The sequence below is a fragment of the Balaenoptera musculus genome, chromosome 18 (assembly GCF_009873245.2).
Source record: "Balaenoptera musculus isolate JJ_BM4_2016_0621 chromosome 18, mBalMus1.pri.v3, whole genome shotgun sequence".
In the NCBI taxonomy this organism is placed as follows: domain Eukaryota; kingdom Metazoa; phylum Chordata; class Mammalia; order Artiodactyla; family Balaenopteridae; genus Balaenoptera; species Balaenoptera musculus.
This window is the reverse complement of record NC_045802.1, coordinates 54,337,992-54,352,406: the sequence shown is the minus strand read 5'-3', so window position 1 is coordinate 54,352,406 and position 14,415 is coordinate 54,337,992. Positions and strand designations below refer to the sequence as shown.

The window sequence follows — 14,415 nt, the reverse complement described above, 5'->3', positions numbered from 1 at the left end:
ACTCTCTCACTTTGTCCCAGCTTGCCCTTCCCCCTCCCCGTATCCTCAAGTCCATTCTCTAGTCGGTCTGTGTCTTTATACCCATCTTGCCCCTGAGCGCCTTTTCTTGAACTGTTCCATTCCCTCCATAAGTTTAATAAAGGAACTGCCCTGTTAGTAAAATTGATTCAATTGGACTCAGAACTTGGAAGTAGAGTGATATCGAAAGTAATATTTTTCACTGGAAAAAGAACAAAAGATAAAACTTGGAGTTTTTGGTATCTCTCTTGACTTAGGTATAAAGCAAACCTTAACACAACAAAAGAAACTGATTTAAACAAACAAGAAAAATCTTTAGGAAAAAGTCATGGTAGTATACAAGTCATGGTTTCTGAGACATGCCTCTTTTTCTGCACAGTTTGGTCGTTAAAACTTTCCTTGGAGTCTGGGATTTACTGTATTTCCCTTATTTCTTAAGCTACTTTAAGAAGGCTTTCTATTACTTGCAACTAAGAGTACTAACATATTTAAGTTTAATCAAGACTCTCATTTTCCTTTGTTTTAATAGTAAATGGCCCTTAATTTTGAGATGCATTTCAAACTATCAAAATAGTAAATTTGTACTTAGAGTATAAATAACTCACTTTAAATATACCCTTAAAATATTAATATTCTTAATAAGTAAAGATAAATCTTTGGGGACCAAATTGACTAAAACAACAGTCAATACCAGAACATTATTAGGCTACAGAGTTATTTTAAAAAAAAAATAGCTTAATTGTATAAAAACACTTTACTTTTTCAATTTGGATGTTTTAAAGAAACTATGCCCAAATATTTGGTGTTAAAACCTGTGATTAACAGCATTTTACTACTGAGACTCATTCTTAGGATAAACATTTTAATCATTAATTGCAAGATTTTGGCAACATTTGGAAATAAATATTTATTATGGAGGCATTTGGAAATAAAATGAACTGCTTAATCATGTAAGTTTTTTTTTAATGATGATAAAGTAAAAGAAGTAGATCCATCTGTTAATTATTACTTATAAGAAAGGATGGCATGGGTACTTTCAAAAACCTGTAATTAACTTTCCTGTGTACTTTAGGATACTTTAGCATTCTCTAAATAATATGATGCTAAGTTGGAGGACTGAAAACATTACCCAACTATCTAAATAACTCCTGGAATAAATTTGTAAATATACTAATAGTTTTTGTGGGTTTTCCCATAAGCCCAACAACATTTCCTTGTTTTTCTGGTAATGTAACACCAAATTTACTTTGTTACCATTTATTTCCAATTCTCTTCCATATTTTTCATGTAAAGTCAGTTTCACCTGTGGCTCCAGGGATAGAAATATGACCCAGTATTAGATACTCAGAATAACCGTGACCACACTTAAAACAGGTCATGTAACCCAATCAGAAGCTATGAGACACCGTCTCTGCACTTTCCTTGGTTGATGTATATAGAGAGCAGATTCTGCCTTTCACATGAGCTTCTAGTCTGGAGAACACAATTGGGAACTACTATTGTGTCACTGCATGCTGACAATGCACATGATACCTTATTTGATTAATATATCAGCCTTAACACCAAAGGAGAGGGTACTAGGGACACACTGGAGCATCTAGGACCAGTTTCACTAAACTATGCATTTTGAGTAGCATAACTTCAAGTTCCAATTCACTTAAAGAAGTTTATATTGGGTTTTCCTTTTGGTTGTATTTAAAAAATAATATATTGGAAACCTGAGACTCCAAAAACAATGTAGAACCTAAAAGACATAAATTTATGAGGTCATGAGCTAAGTTACCATTTAGGGTATTGGCCTCTTTCACAACTATCCCTCCTTTTTTTTTCCTTTTGTCAGTTCCTGCTTCCAAAGGATTTTACAATAGACCCTCCCAAATCATATGCATATAAAATAGCCTACCTCCTCAACAGTGCAAGTTATATCTCAGAAGGAAATATGGCTCAACCTGATCCAAAGATATTCAAATTCAGGAAAAACTGAATATAAGACATCTCAGACCATCTTCTGCTTGCAATATAGCTTAAAAAAAACAAATGAGCAGGAAGTGAAGGAAATGTATAGAAGTGCATGTAGCCTTATAATAAATTTATCTCCCCTCTCTGAATATGTACACTGATCCAGTTTGTTACTTGACACTATACTGTCCTGCCAAATATATTAAGCAACTTCAATGTAATTTCCATGACTTTTGAGACTATGTTGGAAGCAGAAACCATAGGATGTGGAGGGTCTGTTTGTTATTCTATACATGATGACACATAGCTTCCAAGTTTATTTTCTGTTTTCCTGCCTTATTCTCCTCCTTCTCTATCTTATCTTAGACTCCTTTTCCCTGCTGTGTTTACTCTATAATCTTCCAGCAGCATCAGAGGGAACTAGAATAAAAATAAAAATTTCATAGTGTAGTAATTAGAGTAACAGGTAGAAAGATCAGTGAATACATGGCTCAGTGCTAAATTCTTGCAGATGTTTCTGACTGAATCCTTGCCAGCTGAATTTGAAAGCAATGTATGACTGTTTCAGGATGCCGCAGACAATCAGCTCTCCCTTTCTGCACTTTTAAGTCCAAGCTACTTGCAAGCAACATAATAAAATAACTTACATCTCTCCAGTTTATTGAGCTGAAGATAACATTCCGAAATTGGGTGACTTTTTCAAAAAAAATCTCATTTTAAAACTTTTCAAAAGCATGATTGTGTTATTACAAGTAAATGTAGCCTTTAAATCATAATTATCTGAGTTTCAAACATCTGCTGATAATTAGCACTCTTATTCATACAAAACTATTTTTAGTCCCAAATTGCCCCAGGCATTTTGGATTGTGAGATTATCTAGGGACTTAGATAAAAGTATAGATATTATTAGACCCATCCTAACACTAATACACCAGAATCTACAATGGAGGGTCTTGTAAACATAATTTTATAAGGCTCCCAAATAATTCTATACTCAAGCAAATTTGTGAAACATTGATTCATTCTTGATATAAATTTACAGTCAAAGCTCTCCTGCTTCTACTCTAACTTCTACCCCTGATTAGTAATTAAAATTACCTCTGTTCTTTGGTGAATCTGTTCCTCAGTCTATTCTAGAGCCTACATCTTCTGTCTGTGTCCTTCATATAAATTCTTGTTCCTAGAATTATACTCCTTTCCCCATATGTTTGTTTCCTTGGTACATAACATGCAGTTATATTGTGAAATTACTTTTTGTTTGAGTAGGCTACATGATGTGAGATAAAATCAATTTTCAGCACTCACATATTGCCATTTATTTAGTTTCTCAGCAACTCACATGATTTTTCCTCTATGTCAGTTTGGGTGCTGGTTGGGAAACAAGAGAGATGTATTGTAACTCACTTAAGCAAAAAAGGAACTTATTGGAAGGATATCTAGCTGCTCAAAGAATTATCAAAAAGACTAGATAACAACGTTTAGAAAATTGTCAGGAAAAATGAAAGCTAGGCAATGTGAAATTTGACAAGTATCATATCACAGAAACTGACTCTTTTGGATGCTCCCAATACTCCCACTTCATTGGCTTCCAACATCACCTCTACTCTATTCTCCACACCATTGCTGTGATTAGCCATTTATTTTTAAGCTATTCTTTCAGTATTAAAGTTCCAAATAAGAGTATTTAAATGGGTGATTGTAGGTCATGAACCTACAACTCTCTAGGAGCTGAAAAAAGTGAGTCTTTATTCTTCCGTAGTGTAAGTGGAAGAATAGTTCAGAATAACATAATAGGAGACTGAGTTAAAAGAGGTGGTCTGTTCACATGCTCAGTAATAGACCTAAAATGAATGACTATAATAATCCACAACTTGGCTGCTCAACATACACATAAACCCTTCTTCCTGTACATAAACTTCCAAACCAAAAAATTTCCCCAAAGAAATATAATGCAACGATTCCCTTTTCAATGCAAATTTCATTCATATATAACCATGCGACCCAAAGGGGGCAGACCCATAAGCAATAAGGATATATTATACAGCACAGAGAAATGTAGCCATTATTTTGTAATAACTTTAAATGGAGTATAAGCTATAAAAATATTGAATTACTGTGTTGTACACCTGAAACTAATATAATATATTAATCAACTATACTTCAATTAAAAAAGGGAGGCAGACTCAACAGTTCTAAACCCATATGATTATTTCATACAATTCCAAGTCCAAGATATCTTGATAATGTTCATTTCTCCTCTAATTCTGATCTAATGCCTAAATATTATCTCACATACAGGTTAAGTTAAACAGGTAACCAGAAGCAATACACTCTCTCTATATATGTTTGGGGGAAAGAAGTGATATATATATTAGAAAAAGTAAGTCAGTTAGTTTAAAGGATAATTCATCATTTCTGCAACGAATCAAACCACAGATGGAATTCAGGATTTTTCTCCTCCATCAACTATACCATACTCCCTTTGATTTCAATCTGTAACTCAACTGGTAAGGTGCTATTATATTTTTTGTAATATAAACCTTTATTTCTGGATGATTTGAGCCCATGGTGGTACTGCTTTTATACTATTACAATAGCTTTTCCTTAACATTCACCATTACGTATAAAAAAACAATGAAGTATTCACAAATAAAATGTGGCTCCATCCAAACTCTGCCATGTTTCCAATCTGTGAAAATTACCCAAACCAACATCAAAATTCCCATCTTTTCCCCAAAAGGCAAGTTGCTGTCACCTCTTCTAATTCAATGGAATCATGGATCCACTAGCAGAAACCTGTCTTTGAGGTACTAAAATCTCTAAATTGCACAAGATGACAGTCCTGGAAATAGTAATCAAATATTTTGTGAATGGGTACTTAAGAGTAACTATGGGATTTATCAGTCCCTACTTCTATGTATTGACTTCTGGACCCATGCAGAATATATTCTACATCTTGCATGATGTTGTTGACAACTGATACCTGACCGGGAAAACTTCACGATTTCTGTGAACATTGGCACACTGCTGTCCTTACTTTGATGTATAAAGAATACCTCAGTCAAAAGCCATGCTCTATAAAATACTAATGTGGTTTGTCATCATTTAATCAGTGTATGGACTTTGGTACTGGCAGAGGCACAAAGGGGGAAAATATTTTCAAAACCTGAATGAATATCTGTTTGAAAGGCCAACTTGCTACTTTCTCTAAGACGAAAGGGGTAAATAAAATTGACCTGTTTTAAAGCTACTCTTCACATTTATAAAAGATTTGGGGCTTGAAGCTGCTTACTTCTATTAGCGGGTACTTCTATTATTTGGGTACTCAGTGGCAGCAATAACTAAAATAGTTGTAATTATGGGAAGTTCATGCCATCAGTTTTCTGCATAGCCTACTTCTTGTTTGTGAGGTCTTTGTGAAAGCATCACAGTGGCACTTGAAGGAGGCTCACATATATTTCACTTAAGTAATTTTGTGCAGCTGATTATTAAAATTTCCTCTGGAATAATGGCCTTCTGATAAGAATTCACATGTGACATAAATATTGTCACACTCTGGGCCATTATACAAATATGTCTGCAAGAATCCTCATTCTTTTCTAATTTCTCAAACTTGGCTTCTTTCATTTCCTTTAGTATCCAATAAAATTAACCACCCTTGCTATGAATTGCGGAGTATCCTTATCTCATGCCTTATCTACTAGTGGATGACAAGATATACCCCTCTAAGGAATATCTCCGGGCAAGCCATCCCTTGTCCCCACGGCCTTCAGAACTACTCCTGAGAAGGCTATATTGTCATCTCCGTCCATTTCTTGTTGTTCTACTGGTATATAAGGTAGAATGATTGATAAAATGTTATTGTCCACCTCCTTTGCCAGATGATCAAGGAAAATTCCTTATAAGAAAATTGTGAGTTGAGGAAGAGGCACTTACCTGGTAGGAAAAATCATGGTAGGAAGGTTAATGACCTGATCTGATCATGCTACTTTTTTGTTCATATCAGAAAATGACATATACACCTCGAGTGCTATTGTAGGATGGTGTGCACCCAAAATTATGTCAATTCAACAAAAGCAATTCATGAAGAACATTTAGAATCATATGATAATGTGGTAACCATTCAAGGTTTTACCTTTAGTACTCTCTCATGGCCTATTACCAATCTAAAGCTATTTCTGAAAATGATCATGGTTACATGCGAAAGATGGCATGGTCTTCCTTTGAGACTAAAAAGTCTCTACTTTGGTTTCCAAAAGTAGTTTGTTATAGCCTCTGTAGAACATTCTGAAGTGTCATGAATGCTTGAGTAGTACTCAGTTTGCTGGGTCAAAGAGGCAAATGACAGACTCGCTGAGCTTTCATAAAGGGTCAACTAGAGAAGCTTATCTTGCTGTCAGTCTCTTTTAAGTTTGGCTGTCTTTCAGACCACAAAATGAACAGATTAAACAAACCTCTGTGTCTCCTTTTTAGTGGTAGTGAGAAAAAGGTGTAGCACTTTATTCCCTGATGTGGAGGAATCACATAACCTTCCTTGAATGGAAGGCCTACATATTTTGTGGAGTACATTTTCCCCTCTCTAATGAATGTATCACCATGTCATTTAAATTACTTGTTAATTTGAACTCTACAGTCCTATCAGCATGATGTTATCAGTATAGTGAGTCCATGTGTTGACATCCTTTGGAATGAGGAGACACTAAAGATCCCGAGTACTAAAAAGTGGTACCAAGTTTCAAATGACCTAAGCCTAGGGAATGAAGTTAAGGTACATTGGTGTACCTACTAGGTTAAAGCAAACAGATTGTGATACGCTGTGTTTACAAGGATAAAGGGAACATGCTATATCAACAGGGGGATGTAAGTTGATAGGGAATGAACTGATTTGCTCCAGAAAGACCTTCTCTAGAACAGAACAGGCTATGATTATGGGTTAATACACTGTCATCCTCCAAGACTTCTTAGATTTCAGTTCAGACCAAAATGATTTAAGTTAGCTTATAATAACAATCATCATCCTCATGTATTAAAAGCCTCTAAATTCCTGTGATTCTGACAAGGATATGTAATTGCTTTTGATGAACTATTTTGGTAGTGAGAGGGAGCTCCAGAGGGAGTGCTTAAGTTACTATAAAATCCTTTACTCCTCAGAACAAGGAATCAGTGCAATGATAAGGACATTATGACAATTCCTGATGCTTTTATAATTTTACACCTAAAATTTGCTACTATTGCAATTAGATGGGTTCAAGATTTTAATGAGTCAAATATATGTGTTGGCTTCAGGTCAAATTCCATTTGTATACCTTTTCTTCTATAAGTCTATACTCTAACCAGTTGACCACTGTGATATTCTGGATATCTAGTAAATTTTAGCTCAGAGCAGACAGAGCAGATTTTCAAGGATCGGATTCTTTTCTGATTCTTGAAATACATTTATTTTTCTCTTTCCCAGTGCTTAGGTTTCTTGGTAAAATACCATGATAATTTTACATAATCTTGGGAAAAGATTCACAGTATGGTTTTTCTGTTGTTATTTTAAGGCCTTCTCTCAAATATATACTATATCTATAGCTATATGATATTTATATATGTGATATATACGTACATAATATTTAATAATTAATGTAATGCAGCAACTTCTGCTTGAAAATAAATACTGTATATGTTAGAATGCAAATGTGACTAAATGCAACTTTCGGACAGATGAGGCAGCACCAAAAGAAATTTAAGTGATTTACATATGGAGGGTATGCTAGGAAATATTTCATCTTTAGGGAATAGTAAGATATGACAAATAAGTTGGGTCAAAAAAATGTTGAGAGATTTCTGCTTTCAGTAATGATGGACTAGATGGTGAGAAATAACTCCTTGTTGAGAACTACTTATTGAACTAAGTAAAAATGCATCAGAGAAGAACAAGACAGTGAGTAAGTATGAAATCAAGGTCTGGGAGAGGAGAGAGGACTAAATGGGTGAAATGGACATTTGGGATCTCTTCTTTTTTAGAAAAGTGTAATGATTTGGAAGTAGCAGCTGTGAGGTTGGGGAGCTGAAGAAAGCTTTCCACAGACTTATGGGCCTAGCTAGAGGAAGAAGTTTAGAGTTCAAGGCCATCTGGAAAAAATCCATAGAATTTGGAATGGGCTTTCAAACAGCTACAATAAAGGAATAAAAGTGAACTGGAAAGAGATGCTTCACTAAAACTGAAATCAGTTTCAGATCATCTCAACTTCCTAACATTGCCAGAAGCAAAAATAAATCTCTATAGATGAAGATTATATAATCTAGAGCCTCAAATTATCTTAAAAAGGTATAATATAATATGGCAAGCCCTCAAAATTAACCAGGTATATAAGGAACAAAATGTGAATGAAAACCAAGAGAAGCAACTAGCCAAAGGTACTGACCCATAGAGGATACAGATAACGGAGTTCTCAGTCACAGACTTTAAAATAAGCAATGATTATTGTGCTTAAGAAGCTAAAAGACCAAAAGAGAGAGAGAGGGAGAGAGAGAGTGTGTTGACAGGGAACCAGAATTTATAATTGAAAAATGTAATTAGAACTAAGACTTACAATAAATGAAATTAAAAACCAGTAAATGTGTTTCATGTTTGGTAATTGCAATCATTGTTGCTTTTGTTGTGGTCATCCATGTACAATGCTTGGTGTCAGTCTATTTATCTCTTGTAAAAATAAAATATAGTGTGTGTGTGAAAAAAAAAAAAAAAACACCACCACAAAAGAAAAAAAAAACCCAGTAAATTCATTGAAGATCAGATTAGATACTGGTGAAAAGGTTATTAAACTAGAAGGTAACTCAAAAAATAAATATGCAGAATAAAAGAGACATATGTTAATAATTGTGAAAGATTTGAGAGTATACCCTGCTTGCAAGTTAGACAGATTAGCCTGCTTTAGTTTCATAGATGCTGCCAGAAAACACAAGATTCTTCACTTGGAAACAATGAACTTTAGTAGAGAGCACAGCAGGTAGCATGAGCTTTATGCTCATATCCGGTACGCTCCCCATGGCTCACAAATTCCATGGGGATGGTGCTGAGGTGGACACAGGTAGGCGCTGGATTTGTTTCGCAACCAAGGCACATTTTGCTTAGAAAACTCCTACTCTTATAAGGAAGTTGCAAGCAAACCTGTTCAACTCTTGCTCTAGAGGAAAGTATTATCTTTATTACCCTGGACAAAAAACAAATATTCCTTCTACATAGGGGAAGACACCATCTCTATCTTCCAGTGTTATTTGCTAAGTAAACCTTCTTGAAAATATAGTCTGAATCAAGATCTGCCCCAAGATAAATATAGAGAATTGCCCACAAACAATATATACCCCTCACTTCTACCTCATCATGTCTTCTGGAAATTTTTCTTTTGAATATTCCACACCATCGTCCACTCTGATTAATCTGAAAGACATGGACTGCTATTCAATAAGGCTCCCATGATTAGGGTTATAAGTAGCAGGATGAGGCCAATCAGTCACACCACCCAGTACTATGTAAACAGTAATAGTACTATTGATAATAATCCCCATACTGGAAACTGCTCAAATGGTCATCATAGTAGAAAAGATTCACACATAGAATACTCCTGAAATTGATGGTAAAAATTGCAACTACATGAACCAATAGAAAGGAACCTCAGAAAATAATTTAGAATGAAAAAGGCAGGTACAAAAGAGTACATATATATCTAATTCAATTTATATAAAGTTAAAAACAGACAAAATTAATACATGCAGTTAGATGTTCAAATAGTTTGGTTAGTCTCTGGGAGGAAGCATCAGAGGGAATGGGGGCTTAGTGCAGTTCTTCTTAATCTGCACAGTGGTTGCATAGGGTTGTTAAGTGTATGGATATTTCATTAATCTGTAGATCTAGAATTTGTGCACTTCAATAAAAGGGCCCAAAATAATCAGTAAATATATTAACAAAATAAGGAGAGAAAAGAAACAAGCATGACAACTAGTCACTACAGATATTCTATCTTAAGCAATACAGATAAAGCATTTGATAATAGTCAACATTCATCAGTGATTAAAATGCTTAGAAATTTTATTGTAGAAATTCTGTATTCAAATAAAAAGCATGTACAGAAAATTTACATTAAACATCATAGTTAATCTGAAATGTTGAGCTCATTTTTTCTGAGTCAGAAAATAGAAGATATTATTAATTTTCAGTACTTTCACTCAATATTTTATTGAAAGTCTTAACCAATAAACAAGACATAAATATTAGTAGTACAAGAATTGAAAATACATACAGCTTTAATTATTCACAGATGAAATAATTGTGGATGCGCCAAATCAACCATGTCTGCAAATAAATTATCAAAGTTAAGTAAATTTAGTAATGTGTTTGAATGCAAGCTCAATACACTAAAATCAATATATAATTGCAATATGCAAAATCAATTGTATTTATATAAAATGGAATCAATTATAAAAGAAATACAATATAACAGAATAAAATTAAAAGATAAATAGCTAAGAATTAATCAAAATATGTGTAAGAAATCTATATCATTGAGTAAAATTGAAGAGGAGGTTAGCAAATGGAGAGATATACTCTTGAACTGGAGGACTTCAAATGGTTAAAATATACATTTTCCTAAATTGATCTACAATAAATTCACTGTAAACCCAGTGAAAACTGCAGACTTTTTTTTTTCTTTTTTGAATAAATAGACAAATTGATTCTAAAATGTGTATAAAAATTCAAAGAACCAAAACAATAAAGATATTTAAAGATGAACAAAGAAGGATACTTACTGTACTAGACATAAATTGTTATAAAATGGCACTAGTGAAGAACTCTGTTTTATTTCCTCAAGTATAGGCAAGGAGACTCATGGATCAAGATGGCAAGTTCAGAAAGAAACCCATTTCATTTAATACAAGGGTAATATTGCAGTGCCAAGGAAAGATTACTTTAAGTGGTGCTGGGTCAACTAGATAGCCATATATAAAAATAAGAAATATATGAAATTGACATCTACCTCATACTATGCATACAAATTATTATTATTTTGCTGTTGTTACTGTATTGTCTAAATGTGAAAGATAAGCCAATAGATCTTCCAGATTAGAGAATATCTTCATAAACTTAGAAAAGAAAAAAGTTCTTAACTAAAACTTTAAAAGTTGTAAACATTAAGAAAAAGATTGCTGTGCTTGCTTCGGCAGCACATATACTAAAATTGGAATGATACAGAGAAGATTAGCATGGCCCTGCGCAAGGGTGACACGCAAATTCGTGAAGCGTTCCATATTTTAAGAAGTGAGAGAGTGGCATGGACATATATACACTACCAAATGTAAAACAGATAGCTAGTGGGAAGCAGTCGCATAGCACAGGGAGACCAGCCCCGTGCTTTATTTCCACCTAGAGGGGTGGGATGGGGAGGGAGACTCAAGTGGAAGGGGATATGGGGATGTATGTATATGTATAGCTGATTCACTTTGTTATACAGCAGAAACTAACACACCATTGTAGAGCAATTATACTCCATTAAAGATGTTTAAAAAAAAAGAAAAAGATTGCTAATTGATTACATTTGAAAGAAAAACTTCTTTTCATTAAAAGACAGAAATGAATGAAAAAGCAAAGAGGGGAGAAGCTAATTGCCACAAATATAACTGAGGTGCTTCTATTCAGAATAGAGCATGAATTCATACAGATTAATAATAAAATGACAGCAAAATCAATTTAAAAATTTAAGAAGTGCTTCAGAGAAAGAGGGTATAGAAATGCCCAAGGTGGTCCATTTTCAAAAGTGCAAATTGAAAGAGACTCTACCACCAACATCAGCACTGATACCAGCAGCTTCTATATAAAGTAGACGGAGGGCTTGGCTCTCCAAGGAAACGTATCCTGGGCAGGGCTGGCATCAGCAGAACTGTATGCTCCTGCAATGGGATTAGTCTGCAAAGCTCCTAATGTTTCCATAATAATTTATCCAAACAAGCCTGAGTAGTTAAAATAAATAAATAAATAAAAGCTGTCATGGAGTATGAAGAGAATTAAAGGCCACTTGGGAAAGGTACAGAAAAGGTCCAAAACATTCCTAGAGCAACAAGGAAGGAATTTGATTGGAACACCATTTTCTAAACAGGAGGATATGGCATCATAGGTGGAACCCTGTGAATATCCTATGTGATTGTTATGGTTACTCTCTTTTATGATCATCCTCGTGTGGCCGCAACGATATCTTTATATACAGATAGATATCAATCAAGTCATATTGGCCATAAATCCAGAGGAAATTAATGAGCTATAATTCATTATGAAAACTCTCACTATTGCATTTCCTCCTAAGCTTTGCTTTCTTTTAGCCCACTTACTCTAATTTGAAATGAACCTTCCAGGAAATTTGCACTCTTCAGGATAAGCCAGACTCACATTATGAGACATATTTTGTGCTTACTATGATTGTTTTCCACAAAGGCTTTTGGCTGTTTAATAAAGTCAGTCTAGAAAACTGAATCCCCCGAAGTTTCTTAATCACCTTATTCTATCCTTCAGAAAAGCTAGTTAAGTTTGAAAAAGCAGCATCTGTTTATTTAAAATCAAAAACATAAACACTGAAGGCATAGCTTTAAGAAAGGAATTATTTTCCCTTTCCAATAAGTGAGCAAGAGTTATTTTCCAGGAGTATGTTATTTCATGTTAATTTAAGATGCTACTTTAGTCCATAATAAATGTAAAGAATATCATTTTAAGCATATGAGGAAAAATATTTTTAAATGTCAAAGGACAAGAATAGTTTGAAAGTTAAAAAAAGTACCTTGAAAAACAAGATATGGTGTAATTCCAAAACCTGAAAATAGCACAGGTTTGTCCTGCAATTCATATTCTTTTGCCAGTGGAGTAGCACCCTTGTCCTGAATCTGAATTTCTTCTTTTGAATTTCTTCTCCACAACTGTTGGACTTAATTTATTCCTCCCTTAGTCTCCTCCCTACACTTTCTCATTAGATGACTGTTTCCCATCATGGGATTTTTGATTTGTGGTTCATCAACTCCCCTGAACAATGTTCTTCCTATGCAGTTGCTAAGTCACAGGGCTCCAAAGGCAACAAGATCGATGTGAATATTAAATAAGCAGAAAAGAAACCAAGATACAATCAGAATTAAAAATACTTTGGAATCCAGTGGAGGGTGTCTTGCAAGTATAAAAAAGAAACAAATGTTTCTTCATTTGTAATAAAAAACAAATTTAAAACTTCATCATAATAGTGAAAACTTATTTCTGGAAACCAATTTTAGAATTTTCATACATTTTAATCAATAAGACTGCAATAAATGCTGAAATTAAGTTTCTGCCAATCTGAATAAATTAATGTTGAGGGAACTGAATGAATAATTAATTAATATTGAAATAAATTTTCTGCCAATTTGAGTAAATCTACAAATCATCATAAAGAATTCCACTCATCCTGCACTAATCTCGTAAACATGTCCAACTGACTGATTTGATTATATTATTTTTGCTCCCATCCTTTCTAATATGTTTGATTTTAATAGAAAATAAATTAAGTGGTGCATTGACACATATACTTACCAAGTTAGAATGGGGTTGGCTATTTTTCTTCAACTGAGAGATACAGGAATAAATGAAGTCCACCAAAATGAGAACAAACAAAGGCTATTTATGCAGAACTTGCCCTCAGAGATAAGGAACCATCTCCCATCACTTGTGTTTGCCGCAGACTCAAAGGCAAACAGAGGAGAGGGCAAGCTTTATAGTGGAAAATAAGAAGGGGCTTCAGGTATGCCCTGATTGGAGACTGTTGTCATGGGGAAGCTGGGGAAGTGAGGTATCCTATGTGAGTGGTAGAAGCATATTTGATTTTCTGTGGTTGGTTCTAAGTTGGAAGTGAAAGTAAGAGGGAAAAAAATAACTAGGAAAGTGGGCAGTTAATAATAAGTCCTGACCATTTGGGGCCAATTGTTACTGTTCTGCAGGGGTTGTGGTTTGGTTTCCTGGGCTATAGAAAGTGGGAGAGAGTTTTGTGTGTCAGAATTCTCTTTTGATATATGGTCCGGCCAGTGTCCATTGGTTTATTCAGTCTCTCGTGCTAATATAATGAATCTCAAGTTTTCTTCTATTAGATATTTTAATACTACCAATAAATGTGCATTTTTCAAGATACTTAACCCAACTTAGGAGATAAAATTAATTTACATATAGAGAGAGATTGAATTTCCAAATACAGTTGAAAAGTTCATACCAAGTTTTATTGATTTTGTACCTAAACTATAAGGAGAAACATACACCCTTTGTTACCAATAGCAGAATGAAAATTTTTTGACAGTGAATAGACAAGTAGTCTTGGCAGATCTTTAGGTAGAAACTTGGTTTCCAGAGAAAAAAGTGCCTGTGAGAGAGTAGTGTTTTCCCATAACTTACAATAT

At 34.2% G+C, this 14,415-nt stretch overlaps 1 non-coding gene across 1 annotated transcript; it reads left to right on the top strand.

Annotated features, from left to right (window-relative positions):
• The first annotated feature begins 11,168 nt into the window (after window positions 1–11,168).
• LOC118884467 lies at window positions 11,169–11,274 on the top strand. The gene has a single exon (XR_005017300.1). It is a non-coding gene; the product is annotated as a U6 spliceosomal RNA (small nuclear RNA).
• The last annotated feature ends 3,141 nt before the right edge of the window (window positions 11,275–14,415 follow it).